This window comes from Pan paniscus, chromosome 10 (genome assembly GCF_029289425.2).
Source record: "Pan paniscus chromosome 10, NHGRI_mPanPan1-v2.0_pri, whole genome shotgun sequence".
Lineage (NCBI taxonomy): Eukaryota > Metazoa > Chordata > Mammalia > Primates > Hominidae > Pan > Pan paniscus.
This window is the reverse complement of record NC_073259.2, coordinates 129,762,030-129,779,871: the sequence shown is the minus strand read 5'-3', so window position 1 is coordinate 129,779,871 and position 17,842 is coordinate 129,762,030. Positions and strand designations below refer to the sequence as shown.

Sequence of the window (17,842 nt, the reverse complement as noted above, 5' to 3'; positions counted from 1 at the left end):
AGGTGATGAACACGCAGACTGAGCTTTCCAGCCTTCCTGCTGGGCTCAGTCAATGGAAGGGACTGGTGGGAGGCTGGAAGGCAGGAGGGGAAGCTGGGGTATTTCTGCCCTCTCTTTGTGTTGGGCATCATCTCCAGTAGCATCTTTGGCTGAAATGGCTGCACAGGCTTCATCCAGGTGACTTTTTTTTTTTTTTTTTTTTTTTGAGACGGAGTCTTGCTCTGTCGCCCAGGCTGGAGTGCAGTGGTGCAATCTCGGCTCACTGCAAGCTCCGCCTCCCGGGTTCACGCCATTTTCCTGCCTCAGCCTCCTGAGTAGCTGGGACTACAGGTGCCCGCCACCACGCCCGGCTAATTTTTTGTATTTTTAGTAGAGACGGGGTTTCACCATGTTAGCCATGATGGTCTCGATTTCCTAACCTCGTGATCCGCCCGCCTCAACCTCCCAAAGTGCTGGGATTACAGGCATGAGCCACCGCGCCTGGCCTCATCCAGGTGACTTTTTTGGGGGAGGGGTTGTTTTTGAGACAGGGTCTCGCTCTGTCACCCCAGCTGGAGTGCAGGGGCACAATCACAGCTCACTACAGCCTTCAATTCTGGGCTCAAGTCACCCTCCCACCTCAGCCTCCTGAGTAGCTGGGACTACAGGCGCATGCCACCATGCCCAGCTAATTTTTGTATCTTTTGTAGAGACACAGTTTCACCATGTTGCTCCAGGCTGGTCTCAAACTCCTGGGCTCAAGAGATCCACTCACCTCGGCCTCCCAAAGTGCTGGAATTACATACATGAGCCACTGTGCCCAGCCACACGTGGTTTTTAAGAGATTTTTGTAGGAGTTGGGATCTTCCACAATTGTGAGATCTGGTTAGACAGTCTCCATAACGCTGGGTCTCTGTGTCTGATGCTGGAGCCTGAAGTCTGCAGGGCAGGCAGCTGAGAACAGAAGATGGATGTAAAGTAGGGAAGAGCAAGAACGATCTGGAACCCATGAGCAAGAGCTGAAATCTACAAGCACAGACTGAAACCTAGGTCAGTCCTCATTGTCCCCAACTTTGATGGCATGGGTGTCCTGCAGGAAACACTGGTGCCCTTAGGCAGGGAGCTGGCTCACGGGTCACAGCAGCCAAACAAGGATCCAGGGGCAGGTGGACCCACCGCAGGCAGGTAAAGGACAATGTTCAGGAGATGCAGAAGTGGCTGGTGACTCTGTCCCGGCTTTCCAGGCATCAGTAAGAGTATGGCTGCTGCTCTACTTCCACACACCAAATCTCATGCCACAGAAAATTGCCCTTTATGGCCCACCCAACCAGAAAAACATAGAAAAAGGAATTCTGGGAAATGCAATTCAACTAGCCAAGCTAACACATTACCAAGCCAGTGACCATGGTTTCTTGGGATAGCTTGGGGGTGACGTATCAGTGTTCTACCACGAGCAAACCTACCTGCAAGGGCTGAGAGCTGAAGGAAGCTGACAAACCTGGTTTCTCAGAAAGAAACTTTTTTGTTTTTTAGAGACAGAGTCTCGCTCTGTTGCCCAGGCTGGAGTGCAGTGCCACAATCATGGCTCACTGTAGCCTCAGACTTCTGGGCTCAAGCAATGCTCCTGCCTCAGCTTCCTGAGTAGCTGGGACTATAGGTGCACCACAGCACACTCGGTTAAGGTTTTCCATTTTTTTGTAGCAAAGAGGTCTCACCACTTTGTCCAGGTTGCTCTCAAACTCCTGGCCTCAAGCATTCCTCCTGTCTTGGCCTCCCAAAGCACTAGGATTACAGGCATGAGCCACCCACCCAGTCTCAGAATGAAACATTTAATAGGGATTTTTGAACAAAAGCCATGTCTTGGGTGGCTGTGAGATGATGGATCCCTGCACCGTTAGCCCCCAGACCCAAGGCTTATATACCTAGGGAAAGAGTATATGTGCTTCAGAAGGAATATGTCATCAAGGTTGTTTTGACCCAAGGGCAGGATTTGCAGTAATTACTTGCTCTTCACAGTAGATAACGTAGAAATCTTAGAGGCATTCCGGCAACTGAGATTAATTAGAAGTCCACATGGTGGATAAGCCGGCAAGGTAGAGTTGCTTTAGCCTCCACAATCAGCCCACCTGCAAGTAAAAGGAAATGTAACCAAAAGTGCTTAACCAATAAGGAAAATTTACTATGTCACAGAACAATGGGTCCAATGACCTTACAGTGTTGTGAATGGCTCAGGAATGTCATTAAGGGTCAAGTTCTTTTTCTCTGCCATCTGCAGCAGGTTGGCTGTATTTCTCAGCATGTCACAGCCTCTATCACATCCTCACATAACTATGTCCACAGCTGGGAAGGGGACTGTTTCTCTCATGAGGCTCTATTTAAGAGCAGGGGGCTGCATACAGTGGCTCATACCTGTAATCCCAGCACTTTGGGAGGCTGAAGCAGGAGGATCGCTTGAGCTCAGGAGTTCAAGGCCAGCTTAGGCAAGATAGCGAGACCCCATCTCTATAAAAATAAAAAATTAGCGGGCATAGTGGCACACGCCTGTGGTCCCACCTACTCAGGAGGCTGAGGCAGGAGGATCGCTTGTCTAAAAAGTCAAGGCTACAGTGAGCTGTGATCGCACCACTGCACTCAAGCCTGGGCAACAGAGGGAGACCATGTCTCAAAAAAAAAAAAAAAAAATTATGAAGAATTTGAAAATGGGCCGGGCGCAAGGGCACACACCTGTAATCCCAGCACTTTGGGAGGCCGAGGGGGGTGGATCAGGTCAGGAAGCCTAAGGTCAGGGGTTCAAGACCAGCCTGGCCAACATGATGAAACCCCATTTCTACTAAAAATTAAAAATTAGCCGGGCATAGTGGCACATGCATGTAATCCCAGCTACTCGGGAGGCTGAGGTGGGAGAATCAGTTGAACCTGGGAGGTGGAGGTTGCAGTGAGCCATGATCACATTACTGAACTCCAGGCTGGGCAACAGAGGGAGACTCCAAAAAAAAAAAAAAAAAGAATTTTGAAATACCGACAGGAGGGTATTAACCCAAGCACAAGGCCCTTCTGAATGCAGGGAACATCATATTAACTAGGTGTAGATTTTGAGTCCATTTAAGGGTTTTCATGTTGCTTTTTCATTACTTTTCTATGCTTTTTATGAGGGACATACGAAGCAGTTCATTCTTTTCAAAGCAGGTCCATTCTTGGCTTAGGGCTCTTTTTAAAAATTTTATTATTACTATTTTTTTTTTTGAGACAGAGTTTTGCTCTTGTTGCCCAGGCCAGAGTGCAATGGCTGCAGTGGCGCGATCTCGGCTCACCACAACCTGTGCCTCCTGGGTTCAAGCGATTCTCCTGCCTCAGCCTCCCGAGTAGCTGGGATTACAGGCATGAGCCACCATGCCGGGCTAATTTTGTATTTTTAGTAGAGACAGGGTTTCTCCATGTTGGTCAGGCTTGTCTCCAACTCCCGACCTCAGGTGATCTACCTGCCTCAGCCTCCCAAAGTGCTGGGTTTACAGGCGTGAGCCACCGCGCCCGGCCGACTCTTTTTTTTTTTTAGACGGAGTTTCACTCTTGTCACCCAGGCTGGAGTGCAATGGTGCAATCTCAGCTCACTGCAACCTCCACCTCCTGGGTTCAAGAGGTTCTCCTGCCTCAGCCTCTCGAGTAGCTAGGATTACAGGCGCCCGCCACCACGCCCAGCTAATTTTTGTATTTTGTTTAGGCAGAGACGGGGTTTCACCATGTTGGCCAGACTGGTCTCGAACTCCTGACCTCAGGTGATCCACCCGCCTCGGCCTCCCAAAGTGCTGGGATTACAGGTGTGAGTCACCGCGCCCGGCTCAAATCTTTTTTAAATTGAAGGGTAAATTCTCTGTGTTCATATTCCCAGTCGTGACATTTTTTGGTCGAGTAACCTTGCTGCGGAGCATTGGGGACAGTCCCCGCCCCAAACTCGGCCACCGGCGCCTCCTCCGCGCTCTCATCGCCCTTGCGGCGTTGGAACGCGATCCCGCCCACTTCCGGCAGGAGCGTCCAGAGCGCAGGCCCAACTCCAGGCGTCTTTCAGCAACTGTCAACTGCTGACGTATGCGCATGTGTAAAGGGGCGGGTCTGGTTAATTGCGCGGGAGATTGTGGGTCCACTGAACTCACGCGACTGTCTCCGCCCACTTAAATAGGCGGGCGGAGCCGAGGGCCCAGTCTGGCTTCAGGAAGCGCAGGCGCATTGAGTACAGGAACGTGACTCAGGCACCGGGGCGACCTTCACGCATGCTCATTTAAATGAGGCAAAGAGCTTATTACACCAGCTCCAGGACCCGCCTTTCTCTCTTAACCAGCCTCTCTGGCTTTTAAAGGGCCAGAATTCCTCCGAATTATGGATTTTTTTGGTTTGGGGTTTTAAAAATAATTTTATTTTATTGTGGTAAAAATACTTGACATGAGAGTATTTTTAAAGTGTACCAGATAGTATATTGTTAGCTGTAGATACAACCGAATTGCTTTTTTATATTAAGCATTTATTGAGCACCTACTATGTGTAAACCAAACTTACATTGCTGTGTGCATTTTACAATTTTTCTCCTGTAATAATATGTAATAATTACTTTCATATGTATATTTTTGCATAAATTTATTCCTCCATCCCAGTGTACTATTCCTTTCTTTGGTGGCAATTCTTTTTTTTTTTTTTTTTTTTTTTGAGACAAAGTTTCATTCTTGTTGCCCAGGCTGGCATGCAATGACGCGATCTGGGCTCCCTGCAACCTCCGCCTCCCGGGATCAAGTGATTCTCTCCTACCTCAGCCTCCCGAGTAGCTGGCATTACAGACACCCGCCACCACACCTGGCTAATTTTTTTGTATTTTTAACTAGAGACGGGTTTTCACCATGTTGGCCAGGCTGGTCTCAAACTCCTGACCTCATGATCTGCCCGCCTCGGCCTCCCAAAGTGCTGGGATTACAGGCATGAGCCACCGTGCCCGGCCCCAACCTCTCTTTAAAATTATTTTTATTTATTATTATTTTTTAAGAGACAGGGTCTCACTCTGCCGTCCAGGCTAGAATACAGTGGCGAGATCATAACTCACTGCAGCCTCCATCTCCTGGGCTCAAGCGATCCTACCTCACCCTCCCGAGTAGCTGTACTACAGGTGCACATCACCACATCTGGCTTTTTTCTTTTCTTTTTTTCTTTTAAGATTGTGTCTCACTGTGTCTCCCAGGCTGGAGTGCGTAGCTCACTGCAGCCTCTAATTCATGGGCTCGAGCAATCGTCCTACCTCAGCCTCCCAAGTAGCAAGGACTATATAGAGACATGGTCTTGTTGCCCAAGCTAGACTGGAACTCCTGGCCTCAAGCGATTTTCCTGCCTTGGCCTCTCAAAGCACTGGGATGACCTGACTGAAGGCAATTCTCTGGAATGGGAGGCAATGTGGGGTTCTGGGCCGGTCTTCCCAGGTTAAGAGGCCTGCGACTGAATTTTGGCTCTTCACTTCCTTGCTCTTTTACTGTGGATATGTCACCTAACTTCTGGGAACCTAACAGTTGGCTGCTTTTTATTTATTTATTTTTATTTTATTGTTTGAGACAGGGTCTCACTCTGTTGCCCAGACTGGCGTGCAGTGGCACGATCTTGGCTCATTGCAACCTCCACCTCCCAGGTTCAAGCAATTCTCCTGCCTCAGCCTCCTGAGTAGCTGGGATTACAGGCGTGCACCACCACACCAAGCTAATTTTTGTATTTTTAGTAGAGACGAGGTTCCACTATGTTGGCCAGACTGGTCTCGAACTCCTGACCTCAAGTGATCCACCTGCCTCGGCCACCACGCCCAGCTAATTTTTGTATTTTTAGTAGAGACCGGGTTTGCTGTGTTGGCCAGGCTGGTCTTGAACTCCTGACCCAAGTGATCCTCCTACCTCAGCCTCCCAAAGTGCTGGGATTACAGCGGTGAGCCACTGCGCCTGGACAGTTTGCTTCTTTTTAAAACAAAGATCAGGATACCTACCAATCTCATAGGATTGTTGCAAAAAGTAAATTCTTAAAAAAGTGTGTCTGAAGTCAGGAAGCTGAGGCAGGAGAATCTCTTGAACCCAGGAGGCGGCGTTTGCAGTGAGCTGAGATCGCGCCACTGCACTCCAGCCTGGGCGACAGAGCGAGACTCCGTCTCAAAAAAAACCAAAAAACAAAAAAAAGTATGTGAAGTGCCAAGTACTGTGCCTCATGCCAGCTATATATGTTGAACAAATAGTCATTAAGTGGAATTATTCAGTCAGAAAATGGTTTTATAGTTCCTGTAACAGTTCCAGATGGTTCTTCAGGAAGATTTACCTAATTGCGAGGATGGCTAGCCACGTGTAATGGTGTCTCTTTTTCCAATATCGCAGGCCATCATTTTTACACATTTTTCCTAGTCTAGACAGTATGTAATGGTATGGCAGGGTTATTTTAATTTTCATTTATTTAATTCTAGTGAGGCCACGCATTTTTCCTTGGGATGATTTATTAGCTTTATTTCTTTGCCTAACAACTATTTTCAAACACTGTAATTTTCACTGGCTTATCCCTGCAGACATGATGTTAGGTTTTGACAGAGCATGTTGTTGACCTTTTTTTTTTTTTTTTTTGAAACGGTGGCTTGCTCTGTTGCCCAGGCTGGAGTGCAATGGCGCGATCTCGGCTCACTGCAACCTCTGCCTCCTGGGTTCAAGCAATTCTCCTGCCTCAGCCTCTGGAGTAGCTGGGATTACAGGTGCCTGCCACCATGCCCAGCTCATTTTTGTATTTTTAGTAGAGACGAGGTTTCACCATATTGGCCAGGCTGGTCTTGAACTCCTGACCTCAAGTCACACTTTGAGAGGCCGAGACCAGGCAGGCCAGAGTGCTAGGATTATAGGCGTAGCCACCACATCCAGCCTGACCTTTTTTTTTTCTGGAGAAAGAGGGTTAGGGGGAGAGAGAGAAGCAAAAGGAAACTCTCCAAAGAAGGGATTGAGGCTACAGTGAAAACTCATCCCTAGAGCAGCTCTGTCCAGTAGAACTGGCGAGGGTGCCACAATGTCTGCATATGTCTGTCCCATATAGTCCAGCATGTGTCCACAAAGCACTTGGAACGTGGCTACTGTGACTGAGGAATTTTTAATTTTATCTAACTTAAATTTAAATTCAAATACAAGGGAGGGGACAGGCACAGTGGCTCACACTTGCAATCTCAGCACTTTGGGAGGCTGAGGCAGGAGGATCACTCTAGCCTACGAGATCGAGACCAGCCTGGGCAACACAACGAAACCTGGTCTCTACAAAAAATACAAAAGTTAACCGACTGTGGTGGTACACACCTGTGGTCCCAGTTCCTTGGGCGGCTGAGGTGGGAGGATCACTTGAGCCCAGGAGGTTGAGGCTGCAGTAAGCCATGAGTACACCGCTGCACTCCAGCCTAGGTGACAAAGTGAGACTCTGCCTCACAAATAAATAAATAAATAAATAAATAAATACAAGGGAGGCTGAGGCAGGAGTTCAAAGCTGCAGTGAGGTATGATCAGGCCACTTGACTCCACCCTGGGCAACAGAGTGAGCCCCTGTCTCTAAAAATAATAATATAAATACATAAATAAATAAACAAACAAAAATAGCCACCTCATTGATGAGACCTCATTTTTTTTTTTTGAGACGCAGTCTCGCTCTGTCGCCCAGTGGCACAATATCGGCTCACTGCAACCTCCGCCTCCCGGCTTCAAGCGATTCTCCTGCCTCAGCCTCTGGAGTAGCTGGGACTACAGGCGCTGGCCACCACGCCCAGCTAATTTTTGTATTTTTAGTAGAGATGGGGGTTTCACCATATTGGCCAGGCTGGTCTCGAACTCCTGACCTCGTGATCCTCCCACCTCGGCCTCCCAAAGTGCTGGGATTACAGGCATGAGCCACCGTGCCCGGCCCAGATGGCACCTCATTTTCCTTTGGAAAAATAAGGGGAAAAAGGAGACAAAAAAAAGGGGCCTACAAAGTCAACTCAGGAGTGTCCTCACACATATAGAAGGACTCGAATTTAGACTTTTGGCATTGTTCCGGAGAGAGATGGTCCCAGAGACTATTGGTTTTGACAAAATGCTGTGTTCAGTTTGTGAAAATTTATCAAGGTATACACTGATGATATTTCCACTTTTTTTTTTTTTTTTGAGACAGGGTCTCACTTTGCCACCCAGGCTGGTGTGCATAGGCATGATTACTGGTCACTGCAACCTTCACTTCCTGGGCCTTGGGTGATCCTCCCACCTCAGCCTCTGGAGTAGGTGGGACCATAGGCATGCACCACATTGCCCAGCTAATTAAAAAAATTTTTTTGTAGAGACGAGATTTAGCCATGTTGCCCAGGTTGGTCTTAAATGCCTGGTCTCAAGCAATCTACCTGCATTGGCCTCCGAAAGTGTTGGGATTACAGGTGTGAGCCACCGCTCCTGGCCCCCCCCCTTTTTTTTTTTTTTGAGACACGGTCTTGCTCTGTCACCGAGGCTGAAGTGCAGTGGTGTGATCACCACTCACTGAAGCCTCGACCTCTCGACCTGCTGGGCTCAAGTGATCTCGCCTCAACCTCCTGAGTAGCTGAGACTACAGGCATGCACTACCACATCCAGCTATTTTTAAATTTTTTTAATTTTTTTTGAGATGGGGGTCTCAGTATGTTGCCCAGGCTGGTCTGATCTGACCTCAAGCAATCCTCCTACTTCGGCCTCCCAAAGTGCTGGGATTACAGGGGTGAGCCACCATGCCTGCCCCACTTTTCTATATGCACTTTACACTTCCATAAAAAGTTAAACAAAATTTAGCCCATTCTATGTTACCTTCTTTTGACATTTACCTGGTTTTCAATTTAGCAGAAATCTCAAAAAAAAAAAAGTGGTCTGTGACTCGCTCTGGACACCTGACAGCCCCTAGAGGGCGCTCATTCTGCATGAGAGACTTTTTCTTTTTTTTCTTTTTTCTTTTTCTTTTTTTTTTTTTGAGACGGAGTGTCGCTCTTGTTGCCCAGGCTGGAGTGCAATGGCGTGATCTTGGCTCACTGCAACCTCCGCCTCCCAGGTTCAAGCGATTCTCCTGCCTTAGCCTCCGGAGTAGCTGGGATTACAGGTATGCACCACCAAGCCCGGCTAATTTTGTATTTTTAGTAGAGACGGGGTTTCTCCATGTTGGTCAGGCTGGTCTCAAACTCCCGACCTCAGGTGATCCGCCCACCTCAGCCTCCCAAAGTGCTGATTACAGGCCTGAGCCGCCGTTCCCAGCTGTACACTTTAAATGAGTGAATTCTGGCCGGGCACGGTGGCTTACGCCTGTAATCCCAGCACTTTGGGAGGCTGAGGCGTGCTGATCACAAGGTCAGGAGTTTGAGACCAGCCTGGCCAATGCGGTGAAACCCCGTCTCTACTGAAAATACAAAAATTAGCTGGGCATGGTGGCAGGCACCTGTAATCCCAGCTACTCGGGAGGCTGAGGCAGGAGAATCACTTGAGCCGAGATCGTGCCACTGCACTCCAGCCTGGACGACAGAGTGAGACTCCATCTTAAATAAATAAATAAATAAATAAAGTGTACAATTCAATGGTTTTTAGTGTGTCCACAGACTTATGCAACTATCAGCACGGTGAAATTGAGAACATTTTCAAAATAAATAAATAAATAAAGTGTACAATTCAATGGTTTTTAGTGTGTCCACAGACTTATGCAACTATCAGCACGGTGAATTTGAGAACATTTTCAAAAGAAACCCTGTAGTCCTTAGCTATCACTTCCCTCTCCAGTCCCTGGCAAGCACTAATCTACCGTCTGTCTCTGTGCCTTTGCCTATCCCAGACATTTCAAATGAATGGAATCACATACTGTGTGGCCTTTTAGCATTTATACACTTCCACTTAGCATTATGGGCTTTTTTTTTCTTTTTTTGAGTCGGAGTTTTGCTCTTGTTGCCCAGGCTGGAGTGCAGTGATGCGATCTCAGCTCACTGTGCAACCTCTGCCTCCTGGGTTCAAGAGATTCTCCTGCCTCAGCCTCCCAAGTACCTGGGATTACAGGCGTCCACCACGACACCCGGCTAATTTTTTGTATTTTTAGTAGACATGGGGTTTCACCATGTTGGCCAGGCTGGTCTCAAACTCCTGACCTCAGGTGATCCACCTGCCTCGGCCTCCCAAAGTGCTGGGATCACAGGTGTGAGCCACCGCGCCCAGCCGCCAGCATTACATTTTTACGGTTCACCATTTTGTAGCACCTATCAGAATTTCATTCCTAGGCCGGGTGCAGTGGCTCATGCCTGTAATCTCAGCACTTTGGGAGGCCAAGGTGGGCAGATCACTTAAGGTTAGGAGTTCAAGACCAGCCTGGCCAACATAGTGAAACCTCGTCTCTACTAAAAATACAAAATTAGCCAGGTGTTGTGGCACACGCCTGTAATCCCAGCTACTCTGGAGCCTGAAGTGGGAGAATCTCTTGAACCTGGTAAGAGAAGGTTGCAGTGAGCAGAGATTGCACCACTGCACTTCAGCAAGGGCGAGAGAGTGAGATTCTGTCTTAGAAAAGAAAAAAAAAGCTGGGTGCGGTGGCTCACGCCTGTAATCCCAGCACTTTGGGAGGCTGAGGCTGGCGGATCATGAGGTCAGGAGATCGAGACCATCCTGGCTAACACAGTGAAACCCCATCTCTACTAAAAAAAAAATACAAAAAATTAGCCAGGCATGGTGGCGGGCACCTGTAGTCCCAGCTACTCTGGAGGCTGAAGCAGGAGAATGGTGTGAACCTGGGAGGCGGAGCTTGCAGTGAGCCGAGATGGCGCCACTGCATTCCAGCCTGGGTGACAAAGCGAGACTCCATCCCAAAAAAAAAAAAAAAAAAAAAAGAACTTCATTCCTTTTTATAGCCAAATAGGATTCCATGGCATGGACAGAGCGCATTCTGTTTATCTGCTCATCTATTGATGGATATCTGGATGGTGTCCACCTTTTGTCTATTATGTGCTGTGGCCCATGCCTGTAATCCCAGCACTTTGGGAGACCAAGGTGGGCGGATCACTTGAGGTCAGGAGTTGGAGACCGGGCTGGCCAACGTGGTGAAACCGTGTCTCTACTAAAAATACAAAATTAGCCGGGCATGGCGGCAGTGCCCATACTCCCAGCTACTTGAGAGGCCGAGGCACAAGAATCACTTTAACCCAGGAGGTGGAGGTTGCAGTGAGCCAAGATCGCATCACTGCACTCTAGTCTGGGTGACAGAGCGAGACTCTGTAAAAGAAAAAAAAAAAAAAAGAAATCTCAGGACTCCCTGCCAAGGCTGAACATCCAGGAGGGAAGCTAAAGGTGTGTGCCCAGGAGAGGGTCAACAAGACCATGCCTTGCTGATTGAGGGGACATTTATCTGTGGGTGTTGAGGGGAGTCCCTCTTGCCCCAGACTATACAGGGCAACTCCTCTCACCCCAAGCTGTAAACAAGATCCTTGAATATGGCGCTCAGCCATATCCTTGCCACTCAGATCTGGAAAGTGATTATCCGAAGGGTATTTGGGACAGGAGCCCCCCAGGCCTAATGCTCTTGGCATGTCAGTGTCTGGGAGGGGCCAGCCTGAACCACCTACTCAGGTGTTGTGAATAATGTTACCCAACTCTGACCCCATAGGGAGAATAATCTCATAGATTTGTGTAACCTGCCCTTCCGGCTGGCCTGCAGATGCAGATGAGCCCTAATTTGGCCCAGATTCTTCTCGATGGGGCAGTCCTGGCTTCCTCTGAGCCAGGGTCTGATTAGGGGCTGCGAATGAGCTCTTTGCCATGCTGGGACTGAGGCTTGGGGCTGTGTCTTAGCCTGGTCAAGGAAGAGAAGGTTCCAGGTCATGAGGCACCCCTCAACGAGTGGCAGGGTGGCTCTGGACAGGCCACCAGCCAAGAGACAGTTTGTACCGGGTTGAAGACGGGCCAGGGCTGCTGGCTAGGTACCTAAGGAGGAGAGGAAAATTTCATAAAAAGAACCACAGTGGCAGCAGCATGACTGGCCAGGGGCAGACTCCAGACCCAGCTGGGCCAATCAGGGTTTGGGGACTGGAATTCAGAAACAGCCAGTAAGTTTCTGGGAGGGATTGGAACTGAGGTGACAAAAGGGGCAGCTGCTTCCCACCATGAGCATGAGAAAGCTGATTCACAGAACAAGAAAGACTGAGGGGAGGGAGAGAGGGGGAGAGAGAGAGAGAGAGAGAGAGAGAGAGAGAGAGAGAGGCTTTGCTGTAGACAGGTGTCCAACGCTGGAGTCCAGTTCCTTGTAAACTCCAGCTGAATTTCCTGTTATTAGACTCCACGAAAGACTCTTAACATCCTTGTAATAAATTTCCCTTTTGGGGTAATATGAAATGCTTTCTCTACTGGCAACCAAAGAACCTTGTATAAGGCAGGAAGATACACTGAGGAAGTTTTCTGTCCATCAATTACAGTCTACTGGGAGAGAGAAAGGTGCACCCAATGAATTAAATACAGATGATGCAATAAGGCCAGGTGCAGGGGCTCATGCCCTCTCAAAGTAATCCCAGCACTTTGAGAGGCCCAGGCGGGAGGGTCGTTTGAGCCCAGGAGTTTGAGACTATCCTGGGCAACATAGTGAGACCCCCTTTCTCTACAAAAAATAAGATAATTAGCGGGGTGTGGTGGTGTGTGCCTGTAATCCCTGCTATTGGGAGGCCAAGGCAGGAAGATCACTTGAGCCCAGGAGTTTGAGGCTGCAGTGAGCCATGTTCGTGCCACTACATTCCAGCCTGGGTGACAGAATGAGACCCTACTTCTATGATATGGTTTGGATCTGCGTCCCTTCCCAAATCTTATATTGAAATGTAATCCCCAATGCTGGAGGTGGGGCCTGCTGGGAGGTGAGTGGATCATGGGAGAGGTTTCTCATGGTTTAATACCATCCCTTTTGGTGCTGTCATCGGGAGAGTGAGTTCTCATGAGATCTGACTGTTTTTTTTTAAAAAAAGCACTGGCCAGGAGCAGTGACTTATGCCTCTTATCACAGCACTTTGGGAGGCCGAGACAGGTAGATCACCCGAGGTCAGAAGTTCAAGACCAGGCTGGCCAACATGGTGAAACCCCATCTCTACTAAAAATACAAAAATTGGCTGGGCATGGTGGTGGTTGCCTGTAATCCCAGCTACCCAGGAGGCTGAGGCAGGAGAAAGGCTTGAACTTGGGAGGCAGAGGTTACAGTGAGCAGAGACGCGCCATTGTACTCCAGTGTGGGCAACAAGAGTGAAACTCTGTCTCAGAAAAAAAAAAAAAAGCAGAATGGTGAGTGCCAGGGGCTGAGGAAAGGGAAGGGGAACAAGAGTTAGTGTTGAATGGGGCTGAATGTTTGTTTGGCAAGATGAAAAAGTTCTAGAGATGGATGGAGGTGATGGTTGTAGGACAATGTCAATGTACTTAATGCCCCTAAAGTGTGCACTTAAAAATATTTAAAATATGAGTTTGTAGTTGGGACAAAAATAAAATGGTAACTTTAATGTTATGTATATATTACCAAAATAAGAAATCACCAAAAAGAAAAAAAGGAAAAACATCACCTCAAAGTCTGTGTGGTCTTGAAGCAAGGCTCCTACACTCCAGCGTGGGTCAGCCGTTACCTGTGGGTCACCTGGAGGGTGTCAGCTCTGGGCACTCCCAGCTCTCTGCCCAAACAGGTGAAGTGGCTTCAGTAACTCAGGGACCGTCCTCTGAAGAACTGGAGGTGAAAGAACCAAAATACTTAGAAACCAGGGGGTCAGGCCAGGCACAGTGGCTCACACCGGTAATCCCAGCACTGTGGGAGGCCGAGGCAGGTGGATCACCTGAGGTCAGGAGTTTGAGACCAGCCTGGCCAACATGGTGAAACCCTGTCTATACTAAAAATACAAAAATTACCCGGGCGTGGTGGTGAGCGCTTGTAATCCCAGTCACTCAGGAGGCTGAGGCACAAGAATCGCTTGAACCCAGGAGGCAGAGGTTGCAGTGAGCTGAGATCGCGCCATTGTACTCCAGCCAGGGCGACAGAATGAGACTCCGTCTCAAAAAAAAAAAAAAAGAAAGAAAAAGAAAGAAAGAAAAAGAAACCTGGGGTCAGCACACAGAACTGGTAGGAAGGACCTAAAGGGACCAAGGTGGGCACCAGCAGTGTTGGCTGCAGTCTCGGGTCACCTGCACCAACTGGGCAGCAATCTCACCAGGGACATATATTTTTGGTGTTATGGGACACCTGACCACACTACTCTAGCAGTCAGAGTCTTGGTAGAAAACCCAAATCACGTGCCAGGTAGTTCCACAAAAGGAATTTCTTCATAGTGATAACAGTGTTGGATGAATAGAAAGAGCAGCAGGAGAAAAGATGATACCTAGGGCTGGAGAGGCGAAGGGAAGAAGTGCTCACAGAGCCCACAGGCCAGACCTGGGCAGCAAGAGATGAAACCAGGTGCACTTTCTGCCAGAGACACTCCCTGAAGCAGAGAAAGAGGGAAAGACCCCAGCATCTGCCATTGGCTGAATGCAGCCAGAAGTCACTGCGGGGAAGTCACTGCCCAGAGGCAGGAGGCAGCATCCCTGCCAAACAAAGCACAGCAGGAGAAGGGCAAATAATGGATCTGCCTGGTGTGGTGGCTGGCACTTGTAATCCTAGCACTTTGAGAGGCTAAGGCGGGGAGGAGACTTGAGGCCAGGAGTTCGAGACTGGCCTAGGCAAAATAGTGAAACCTGTCTCAAAAAAAAAAAAAAAAAAAAAGTAGCGAAGTGTGGTGGTGTGTCCCTGCAGTCCCAGCTACTGAGGAGGCTGAGGCAAGATAATCTCTTGAGCCCAGGAGTTCAAGGCTGCAGTGAGCTCTGATTGCGCTGCTGCACTCTAGCCTGGGTACAAAGCAAAATATTGTCTATAAAAAAAAAATAGAATAAAAATTAAAAGGCCAGGCGCAGTGGCTCATGCCTGTAATCCCAGCACTTTGGGAGGCCAAGGTGGGTGGCTCACCTGAGGTCAGGAGTTCAAGACCAGCCTGGCCAACATGGTGAAACCCCGTCTCTACAAAAAATACAAAAATTAGCCGGGCATGGTGATGCATACCTGTAATCCTAGCTACTCGGGAGGCTGAGGCAGGAGAATCACTTGAACCCGGGAGGCAGAGGTTGCAGTGAGCAGAGATCGTGCCACTACACGCCAGCCTGGGTGACAAAGTGAGATTCTGTCTCAAAAAATAAAAATAAATAAAACAAAAAATAAAAAATAAGGCTTGGTGCGGTGGCTCATGCCTGTAATCCCAGCACTTTGGGAGGCCGAGGCGGGAGGATCACGAGGTTAGGAGATCGAGACCATCCTGGCTAACACGGTGAAACCCGTCTCTACTAAAAATACAAAAAATTAGCCGGGCGTGGTGGCGGGCGCCTATAGTCCCAACTACTCGGGAGGCTGAGGCAGAAGAATGGCGTGAACCAGGGAGGCGGAGCTTGCAGTGAGCCGAGATTGCGCCACTGCACTCCAGCCTGGGTGACAGAGCGAGACTCTGTCTCAAAATAAATAAATAAATAAAATAAAATAAAATATAAAAAATAAAAATAATGAGGCCGGGTGCAGTAGCTCCCGCCTATAATCCCAGCACTTTGGGAGGCCGAGGCGGGATGATCACCTAAGTTCAGGAGTTGGAGACCAGCCTGGTCAACATGGTGAAACCCCGCCTCTACTAAAAATACAAAAATTAGCAGGGCATGGTGGCTGCCATCTGTAATCCCAGCTACTCTGGAGGCTGAGGTGGGAGAATCCCTTGAACCCACGAGGCGGAGGCTGCAGTGAGCTGAGATCGTGCGACTGCACTCCAGCCTGGGTAACAGAGCAAGACTCTGTCTCAAAAAACAATAATAAAAAAATAAAATAAAAAGAACGGATCTGAGGACAAAGGGGCAGATGACAGGATATCCACCCATTTCTCTGTTCCACAGAGATTTGCCAAGTGTGTGCTGTGCACCTGTGCACCAGGCCTGTGCTCAGTGTTGGGGTTGCAGCCTGGGATAGCATGGACAGAATGGTCTGCAGCAGATAGAGCTGCTTCTGTACAGCAGAGGGATCCCCACCCCAGAAGAGCAGGTCCTCTCAGGGTTGTCTCCAGCCTGGACGGTACCTTGTGCCAAGTAGAAAAAGTGGTCCTTCCAGGAGGACACAGCCCTGTGGGCACACAGCTTGGGAAGCAGATGAGGCAAGCTGAGCACTCCACAGCAAAGTATCATTTCCACAACCATGCCTGGAGACTCTGGTTTCCCTTTCCCTTTCTCTCTCTCTCTTTCTTTCCTTCTTTTTCTTTCTCTCTCTCGCTTTCTTTTTCTTTCTCTCTTCATTCTTTCTTTCCTTCTTTTTTTTTTTTTTTTTTTTTTTTTTGAGACAGAGTCTTTGCTCTGTCGCCCAGGCTGGAGTGCAGTGGCGCGATCTCGACTCACTGCAAGCTCCGCCTCCCGGGTTCATGCCATTCTCCTGCCTCAGCCTCCCAAGTAGCTGGGACTACAGGCGCCCGCCACCACGCCCGGCTAATTTTTTGTATTTTTAGTAGAGACAGGGTCTCACTGTGTTAGCCAGGATGGTCTCGATCTCCTGACCTCGTGATCCGCCCACCTCAGCCTCCCAAAGTGCTGGGATTACAGGCGTAAGCCACTGCACCTGGCCTCTGTCTCTTTCTTCCTCTCTTTCCTCTATCTCTCTGTTACTTCTCTTTTTTTTTTTTTTTTTGACAGGGTCTCACTCTTTTGCCCAGAGTGATCTTGGCTCACTGCAGCCTGCCTCTCCAGGGTTCAAGCAATTCTCCTGCCTCAGCCTCCCGAATAGCTGGGATTACAGGTGTGGGACACCATGCCCGGCTAACTTTTGTATTTTTAGTAGAGATGGGGTTTCACCATGTTGGCCAGGCTGGTCTTGAACTCCTGATCTCAAGTGATCCACCCACCTTGGCCTCCCAAAGTGCTGGGATTACAGGCGTGAGCCACCACACCCGGCTGAGACTCTGACTCCTTTCTAGAAGGAATCCTTAACCTGAGGACCACCAACCCCCGCAGCAGGAGTCCCCCAAAGCACATCATTCATTCATTCATTCATTTATCCAACAAATATTTATTGAACAACTTTGTGTGTCTGGCACACCTCTAGGTCCTACAGAGATGGCAGTGAGAAAGCACAAAAACTTTTCTGTTTTCAAATAGGGCAAAATGCCAGTAATTGTTAAACATAGGCAGAGGCAGTAACAGGTGTTCATTGTAGTTATTTTTTTTTCTGTGTTTGAAATTTTTATTGAAAATAGAAGTTGGAAGAAAAAAAAAGTTGATCTTCCAAGAGACAGACAATAAATAAGGGGTGTACGTGTGGTGGTGCTAAGTGCTAAAGAGGACATAAAACAGAAATGAGGGGGTTGGCAAGTGTATATGGAAATTCCAACTTTAAATAGGGTGATTCCAGGAACTCCTCACTGAGAAGGTGATTTTTTAATAAAGCCCTGAAGGAGAGAAGGGAATGATCCAGGCTGCTTTCCGGAGGAACAGATGTCCTGGCAGCAGGCACAAAAGAGGCAAAGGCCCCGAGGCCAGAACATGCCCAGTATTTTCCAGGAACAGCAATGAAGCAAGTGTGTGGCTGGAGCAGAGACGGGTTGCCAGGAGTGGGGGGGCAAGGTGTGAGTGGAAAGGGGAGGGGCGAGCAGATCACCAGGGCCTTGAAGGCCACTGGAAGGGCTGTGGCTTTTACCCTGAGTGACCAGGGGAGCCCCTGGAGGGTGTGAGCCGAGAGTGACTGAAGCCGACTTGTGGAGGGTAATGAGTAGGCACCCTTCAGGGGCCGGGGGGTCTCTAGGGCTCCCATTAGA

General features: G+C 48.8%; 1 long non-coding RNA gene across 1 annotated transcript; it reads right to left on the bottom strand.

Annotated features, from left to right (window-relative positions):
* Window positions 1–1,794: 1,794 nt before the first annotated feature.
* Window positions 1,795–17,378, bottom strand: LOC106635403 (uncharacterized). Its single transcript, XR_008620516.2, has 2 exons — window positions 13,553–17,378; window positions 1,795–2,105 (listed from the first exon to the last, which is right to left on the bottom strand). It is a non-coding gene; the product is annotated as an uncharacterized LOC106635403 (long non-coding RNA).
* Window positions 17,379–17,842: the final 464 nt, after the last annotated feature.